We start from the raw sequence: 8,703 nt of genomic DNA on the forward strand, positions 1-8,703 counted from the left end.
CTCTCACACACACACACACACAGACACTCTGTCTCTCTCTCTCACACAATTATCCTGAGGATTTGAGGAGTTTCCTTCACTACCTGCGGTTAACGGCGGCTCTAATGGTTCCCAGAGTTCAGTTCGCAGTGTGTGGCGTGAGCGTCAGCTCTAATTGTGTGACCAGAGAATGACCCGGACGCCAGACACAACTCAAGAGCAGTTTTCTGGAGAGATTCGCCAACACCTGGACCGCATCACTGAGGAAATTTACCCAGAAACCCCAAACACAGCAGACAGATCCATCACAGCACATCTTTAGTGAAAATCTGTGCTAAACATGATCTCTGTCGCCTGAAGATCAAAAGTGAGGTCAGCAAGATTTTGAATGTTTATAAAGAAGTTTCTTTTGCTCAGCAAGGCTGCATTTATTTGATCAAAAATACAGTAACAATTTTGAAATATTATTATAGTTTAAAACAGCTGTTTTCTATGTGAATATCTGTTAAACTGTAATTTATTTCTGTGATCAAAGCTGTATTTTCAGCATCATTACTCCAGTCTTCAGTGTCACATGATCTTCAGAAATCATTCTAATATGCGGATTTATAATAAATGTTGGATAAATATCTTAACATTTTGCTTTATAATGTTTTTATAATCAAATAAATGCAGCCTTGCTGAGCAGAAGAGACTTTAAAAAAACATTTAAAAAAATTCTGATTCCAAACTTTTGAACAGCAGTGTATATTGTGTTTCTATACGTTACATGAGAATACAAGATTATTTCAGTGAAAAACGATCCACTTAAATTCATCCATCGATCTTTCAACAAGCCAACTTGATATTCAGATGTTTAATGTTGAACATAATACAAGCCTGATTTATAGCTCAATATCATATTAAGTTATGGAGGCCTCGGAGCTCCATAAATCACCAGCTGTTTTCTTTATATATATATATATATCTCTGGCACTTGAAAGTAAAGAGAGAGGCGAGTCTGGGCCGCTCCAGCTGCTGTGTGTCTGTAACGGTTATTAGCAGGCTGATAAGCTCCATGCGCCGCCTCTGTTTACTGGAGAAGCGGCCCAATGCTTCAGCGCAGCTCGTGACAGCTCTCCGTTTCTCAGCATTCACTCGCATGGCTTTTTCCGTGAGAACTCACATCCACGTCTGCTTTAACGCAGTAAACGGCTCCATTAGTCTTGAGCTGGTTCTGCGAGAGCCTGCAGCCTGATTGGATCCAGAACACAAACTCCAGACTATTTTTAGAGCCATTAAGATTTTTTACATTGCGACATTATTTTTATGACACTGAAGCACATTCTCATGACTGTAATGCACAAGAATCTCGTTCGTGTTACTATTATTTAAAGATACATTTAAATATAAAGTTTACTAAATACTAAATTTAAAGGAGACATATTATGCCCCTTTTTACAATATGTAATATCGTCTCTGGTGTCCCCAGAATGAGTCTGTGAAGTTTCAGCTCAAAATACTCCACAGATCATTTATTATATCATTTTGAAAATGCCTATTTTGAGTGGAAGCAGAAACACGTTGGTTTTCGTGCCTGTCTCTTTAAATGCAAATGAGCTGCTGCTCCCCGCCCCCTTTTCCAGAATAGAGCTGCAATATTTAATTTTTGTAATAGATTTGTTACATATATTTTTTTTTTTTACCATTTTCAAGTATTTCAGTACCAATATTAAATACTGAAAACACTACAATGCAAAAAAAATTCCGATCGTCCTTAAAACAGGTTTAATTTTCTTTATGCAAAATATATTTTGGGGTGTAAGACTTGGGGACACGTTTTTATGAGATTGATCCAATTCATTTAATTTTTCAGGTTAAAACTACACTGTCTGAAAGCTTTCACTCATCATTCACAGCTGTGACGAGAGTAAAACACACTCTAGTAATCATGTGATCGGATTAGATGAGTTAACCTGTTAGTCTTACCCGTTTAAACCTGGCTAGCTCCTTCAGGGCTCGTCCCCACTGCTGCTTGTAATGCAGTTTAGATTTAGTAGCAGACTCCAGTTTACGCTCCAGCTCCACCTTGATGATAACAACACAGATGATTCTCAAAACAGACTGGATATAATAGGCCTCTGCTCTGTGTAGGGTTTAGCGTCTCTGACCTTCTCCAGGGTCAGCAGGTTGATCTCTGACTGCAGACGGACCTCGGGCCGGACGTTCTGCTGATCCCGGTACAGCTCGAACTCCTTCTCCAGCTGCTTGCATTTGTTCTCAGCCTCTTGTATCTTTCGTAGTGAACGTGGTGAAGGCACAAGAGACAAATGGGAAATTATCACTGTAAAGCCTGACAAACGAAACGGTCTGAAAAATCTATTTCACTTCAAATGGAACAAATGTATTAAATCTTTCAACAAAATAAAATACAAATTGCATGTGATTTTTTGTTTTGTATCACATTTGATCCTTTTATGGCTCATTTGTGTCCCTGGAGCACAGAAGCAGTGTTAAGTCGCTGGGGTATATTTGTAGCAATAGCCAACAATACATTGTATGGGTCAAAATTATCAATTTCTCTTTTATGCCAAAAATCATTAGTATATTAAGTAAAGATCATGTTCCATGAAGATATTTTGTAAATTTCCTACCGTAAATATATCAAAACTTAATTTTTGATTAGTAATATGCATTGCTAAGAACTTCATTTGAACAACTTTAAAGATGATTTTCTCAATATTTAGATTTTTTTGCACCCTCAGATTCCAGATTTTCAAATAGTTGTATCTCAGCCAAATATTGTGCTATCCTAACAAACCACACCTCAATGGAAAGCTTATTTATTCAGCTTCAGATGATGCATAAATCTCAATTTTGAAAAATTGACCCTTAAGACTGGTTTTGTGCTCCAGGGTCACATATAGTCTGATATAAAGAGAATATAAAGAACACAATGGCTCAATTTTACTCAGAGACTCAAAGTTTCTAACAGTACAGCAGATACTGATCTAAATATCAGTCATCATCGCTCTATATCTCCAGTAATCTGTCTCAGTAAAATGATATTGAAATGCTCCAAACATATAATGCAGTGATTGAGAGCTGAATAAATAAAGGCTCCTCAGAAGATGTGAGATGTTCTGGAGGCTTGTGAAGATCATTCCTCCGCTGAGGAACAGTGAAAGTAAAGCTTCTGGAAACAAACGCTCCTCAAAAGATCCTGAGGATCAGATTTGAGACTCTAAAACATGATTGATGGAGAATCAAGTAAAGCTGAGCTGCTTCAGTCCAGTAAGTGTTCATCTGGAGATATTACTGCAGTTATTCTGACCTTTACTTGATCAAAATCAGTCAAGATTTGACACGAGAAGAGTTTCTACAATCATGTTCAGGTCTTAGAAATTTACACACACTACCAGTCAAAAGTTTTTGAACAGTACAATTTTAACGTTTTTTTTTTTTTTTTAAAGTCGTCTCTTCTGCTCAGCAAGGCTGCGTTTATTTGTTCAAAAACACAGTAAAAATTGTGAAATATTATTATAATTTCAAACAGCTGTTTTCTATGTGAGTATCTGTTAAACTGTAATGTATTTCTGTGATGCGCAGCTGTATTTTCAGCATCATTACTCCAGTCTTCAGTGTCACATGATCTTCAGAAATCATTCTAATATGCTGATCTGCTGCTCAAAAACATTTATTATTATTATTATTATTATTGAAAACAGCTGAGTAGATTTTTGTCAGGTTTCTTTGATGAACAGAAAGTTCAGAAGAGCAGCATTTATCTGAAATAGAATTCTTTTGCAACATTAGAAATGCCTTTATCATCATTTTTGATCAATTTAAAGCATCCTTGCTAAATAAAAGTATTCATTTCTATAATTAATCCCCCTCCCCCCCAACTAAAATTATAAAAAAAAAAAAATCATATTTTATTATAATTATAAATTATATATATTTTTTATAAATTATATTTTAAAATATATTCAAATAGAAAGCAGCTATTTTAAATAGTAAAAATATTTCACAATATTACTGCTTTTGCTGTATTTCTGATCAAATAAATGCAGGCTTGGTGAGCAGAAGATACTTCTTTTAAAATCTTACTGTTCAAAAACTTTTGACTGGTAGTGTATGCAATACAACACAGTATCTTTACAGGGTAAATTCACCAGAATCTGATCAAATGTGACGAGTCTGTGAATGCTGTCTAAGAAGCAGAGAAGCGCGGACAGCTGTGGTATATATACAGTGCTGTTCGTTACAGATCCAGTGTGTGTTTAACAGCACATCCATCAGCTCAAGCCGCTCCCGGTGTTAAGACAGCGTCCAGTCCAACTAAAACCTTACAAGCGCTCTCCATCCGCCGCTTCTCCCTCTGACAGAAAGCAGACGCCAGAGAAACCTGACACACGATGTTTGGTGTTCGCAAACGAGCAGAGAGCGTCCAGAAACGAATAGGAAAGACGGGGGAGGATTGAGCCTGGATAAACCGGGACAAATGTATGTTTACACGTTACTGACACGAGAGGGAAGACGATATATACACAAGCCTCTTCTCTTTTCGCATGTCAGAAACCTAGTTTGCTTGATTTGTTAGCGCTGCGCCGGGCCAGATGTTTTCTGGGAAAGAATGAGACGGCAGGCTGAAGTATTTCAGTAGGTGGGCTGTCTGAAGACGTGAAGATGCTGTTTCACAGAGGAGCCGCAGACTAATTCAATAGAAAACAGACGCTGGGTATATGTGGGAATATTCTAGATGTCTGAATGCATGTTCACACTCATCTTGTGAAATATATATAATTATACACTACCGTTCAAAAGTTTGGGATCAGAAGGATTTTTAATGTTTTTACAGGAGTGTCTTCTGCTCATCAGGGCTGCATTTATTTGATTAAAGATACAGGAAAAAATTTAATATTGTGAAATATTATTATGATGTAAAATAACGTTTTTCTATTTTAATATACATTAAAATCTAAGTTATTCCTGTGATGCAAAGTATCATTACTCCAGTCTTCAGTGTCACATGATCGTCTCACTGACCCCAAACTTTTGAACGATAGTGTGTATATAGGACTTAATTTACAAAAGACTTAGTAAGATCTTTTTAAGACCAAGTAAAGAAAATGTAAGGAATAAACCGAATGAAAAACGATATGTATGGTCTCTAAATGTCTCGTATTTTACTTTTTAATTAACCAAAAATAGCTTAAGGCCTGAATATCTCGGCTCACAAATAGAATATGGAAATAATTTTACTGTACATTACACAAAAAAGTGACTTTGTGCATCAGTTTTTTCATCTTGTTTTCGAGTGCAAATGTCTAAAGATTCTTAAATGAATGACGATTTTGAGAAATGTATCAAATTAAGCAAGCTAAAACAAGAACAAATATCTGTCAGTGGGCTCAGAAAAATCAACATAATTCAAAGGGAAACAAGTCTGCATGCCCCACGGACAGATTTTTGTTTTTGTTTTAATCATAAACACTTCTTTTTGATCACTTTCTCAGGAACAAGACTTCATATCTTCATTTTGCATCTCCAGAAAATGTATCTTAATTTAAGGGTGTTTAGATATTTGCACTGGAAAACAAGATTAAAACACTGAGGAAGATATGCATTGCATGCAACATTTAATGCAACGCAAACAATGAATATATGAATTTAAGAGCGTGCACGGTACAGCCCTGACCAAACCAGTTCCAGATTGTAGGAGCGATAAACTCCTCATTTAGCGAAAAACTCCTTCTCAATTTCACGTCTGCCTTCCACGTTGTCGCACACAGAAATATGTCAACAACAAGATTTCATCGTTATTATCACGAGAAGACTAATTCTTATCATGAAGAGAATTTTTACCGGTATATCGCAAACTACAAGGCATTGCTCATCCCTACTCTCTGGATTCACTCTTCACTCCTCCCTTAAGAACGAGTGGATTAATGAGTATTGACATCAGCGGGGGGTGAGCTCGTGACCCCAGGGTGCCTTTAAAGGGCCAGAGGTCACGGTCACAGCTCGTGTTCGCTGTGTTTACCTGCTGCCGCTGCTGAGCCAGGAGATCCTCGAGCTGCCTGACCTTTGACCTCTCCAGCTCCACCTGGTGAGCGCAGTCCTCGCGCAGACGCCGGCCGCTGTCTTGCAGCTCCCGCATGCTGAACTCGTGCTCGGAGCGGAGCCTCTGCGTCTAAACGAGCGGCAGACGAACGCCTCAGAAACACGATCACACGACACGCTCTCTGAAGATCATTCAGTCTCACCTGCATCTCAGCGTGAGCCAGAGCTTTCTCTCTCTTCTCCAGATCAGACAGAGTCTTCTGCAGCTGCTCCTCCAGGAGACTATACTCCATCTCCTGAAAACACAGTGACAAAAACATAACATAACTAACCCTGTCATGGGTTTCTGCAACAGTGCTCACTGTCTGACCTTCTTCTTGATGAGCGCCTCCCGCTGGTGATCTCTGTTCCTCCACTCCTCCGCCAGCGCCTGCATGTGACTCAACTCCTTCTGCTTCAGCTGAGGACAAAACAAACACAACAACACATTACCTCTGAAAGACAACTTCTAGTACACATCTGCAGCATCTTATTGGTTCGCAGAAGTGCACCACCTCTGTTACGATTGGCTAAACTATTTGCATATAAAATGAGTAACTTTGCATATGAAACGACTTGCTGAATACTGAATAAAGGCAGGTAATCATACACTGTAAGAAATAAACAAATACAAAAAAAACGTTTTAAGTTGCCAGAACTTTAAAAAAAAATATATATATATAGTAGGAACATTAAGTTTTACAGACCGAAATTACAATTTAAAAAACAACAACATATATTTCTGTAACTGAAATAATGTTAATATACCAAATTACTAAAATCTCTTTTTACCTTTATAATATACTGACGAACGCCTTAAAACACAGGTGGTGTCAGACACGAAAGCAAAACACCATCATTATAACCGGCATGAGAGTAAAATAACGCAATAAACAACATACAACCTTAATGTACGGAGAAAACTAAGAGGAAATTTCATTTATTTGAATGAAAAACCTTCAAATGTGAGCCGTCACATGCACAGGGAATTGCCAGTTGCCAAAAGTCAATTTAAGGCTTTTTACTAAAGCAATACGCCCCGTGAAGCCGTGGTTTACAGTGAGTTTATAACAGCTAAGGGGTACATTATAAGATGACTTGTTCTAAAACAGAACATTTTAGTGAAAGTGAAATGTCCCGTTACATCGATTACAGTTTTCCATCATATTGATTAAAGGAACTTGCTGTTAATCAAGTAACAGGTTTTTACCGTAGTATGATTTTTACAGTGTATGAGCTCATGGTTCTGATGTCAACACTGTAATGCTTTGTTTATCTTATGCTGTTTTTGGGGCGAGGAGATGCTTTGCATTGTGCACATTAGAGTTTCTTCATAGCTCCACGACAGCGAAAAACTAAATTCTGTTTTCCATGACACATGTGATCCGAGATCCGAGAACCGCACCTGATTGTCGAACAGATCCTCCTGCATCTCCTTCCACATCTCCAGCTCCAGCGCTGCCTTGTACTCCAGGGTCTCTCGAGGTCGAGTGACCGTCTCTGCCTCATTGGGACCCTGATCAACAAACATTACCATTGTACCAATAAGCATTGCATGTATTCTGAGTCAGTGCTATCTGCTTGTTAATCAGTGTTCAAAGTCCAAAGCGCGAGGAAAATCTGCGCTGATACAATGTTACTCGTCAGTTGCTCAGACACATTATTATGAATTTTTACAAGGCATGTTACAATGCCATACGTGCGACGTATTCATAATGAGACTCATTTATAAATCTGCTGTCGTCGACAAAAAGAAGCATTGAGGTCTTCCTGCGCGTTTCCGCCAAAATAAAAAAAGCTTTGAGAAAAAGCTAGAACTCCAACATTCAGAAATTTTAGTATTTTTGTCATTTTACTGTTGTTCTGTAAAATAAAATAAAAAGACAATAATAATGACAGCTCTCTTAATACATTTATTATAACATACACACATAGTGTTCAAATTGGGATCTGTAATATTTTGTAATGTTTTAAAAGAAGTCTCTTCTGCTCAGCAAGACCGCTTTTATTTGTACAGTAAAAATACATGCCTGATTCAAGAAGGGGGTCTGATCGCCAAAAAACATTATTTTACTAACTTATTAATCTTAAGTTAAATTGTGCTTTGTTGGTATAGTGTCTGCTAGAATGTGAAAAAATGTTCAGTGTTAAATATTTTTAAATTGTTGTTTTGCAATTGATTTTTTCTTTGAAAAACAAGACAAAACAGTAAAAAGCATTTAATTTATGCAATGGTGAAAAAAAATTGGCAAAGTACATGGGGAAAAATCCTCGAAAAACCATGTCCGGTATTCGGCTTCGGCCAAGAATGATCATTTCGGTGCATCCCTACCCATAATTCTGCTGTCCAAGCCACATTAACATTCAGATACAGAACAAGAGTCGGTGAGGAATCAGAGGTGAAGCACCTGTGACGATTCAGAGACGAGGACGTCTTGAGCTTTCACAAACCCCAGATCTTCAAGAACGCTCACATAACAGAGTTCAGCCAACTTCTCAGACCTACAGACACACCATTCAGTTCAACCGTTAAACTCACACCATTTCTGCCATGGGACAAAAGCATAATAAAGGTAATTATGAATGTAATCTTTTTATCTTACAATTCGTTTTTTTTTGTCTGCCACAAAAAAAAAAAAA

The 8,703-nt window shown here is 37.6% G+C and overlaps 1 pseudogene; it reads right to left on the minus strand.

The window, feature by feature from the left end:
- LOC107713558 (centrosomal protein of 120 kDa-like) overlaps window positions 1-8,703 on the minus strand; it is a 38,385-nt pseudogene that overhangs the window by 9,057 nt on the left and 20,625 nt on the right.

The sequence above is a fragment of the Sinocyclocheilus rhinocerous genome, unplaced genomic scaffold (assembly GCF_001515625.1).
Source record: "Sinocyclocheilus rhinocerous isolate Xijiao unplaced genomic scaffold, SAMN03320098_v1.1 scaffold1049, whole genome shotgun sequence".
Taxonomy (NCBI): Eukaryota; Metazoa; Chordata; class Actinopteri; order Cypriniformes; family Cyprinidae; genus Sinocyclocheilus; species Sinocyclocheilus rhinocerous.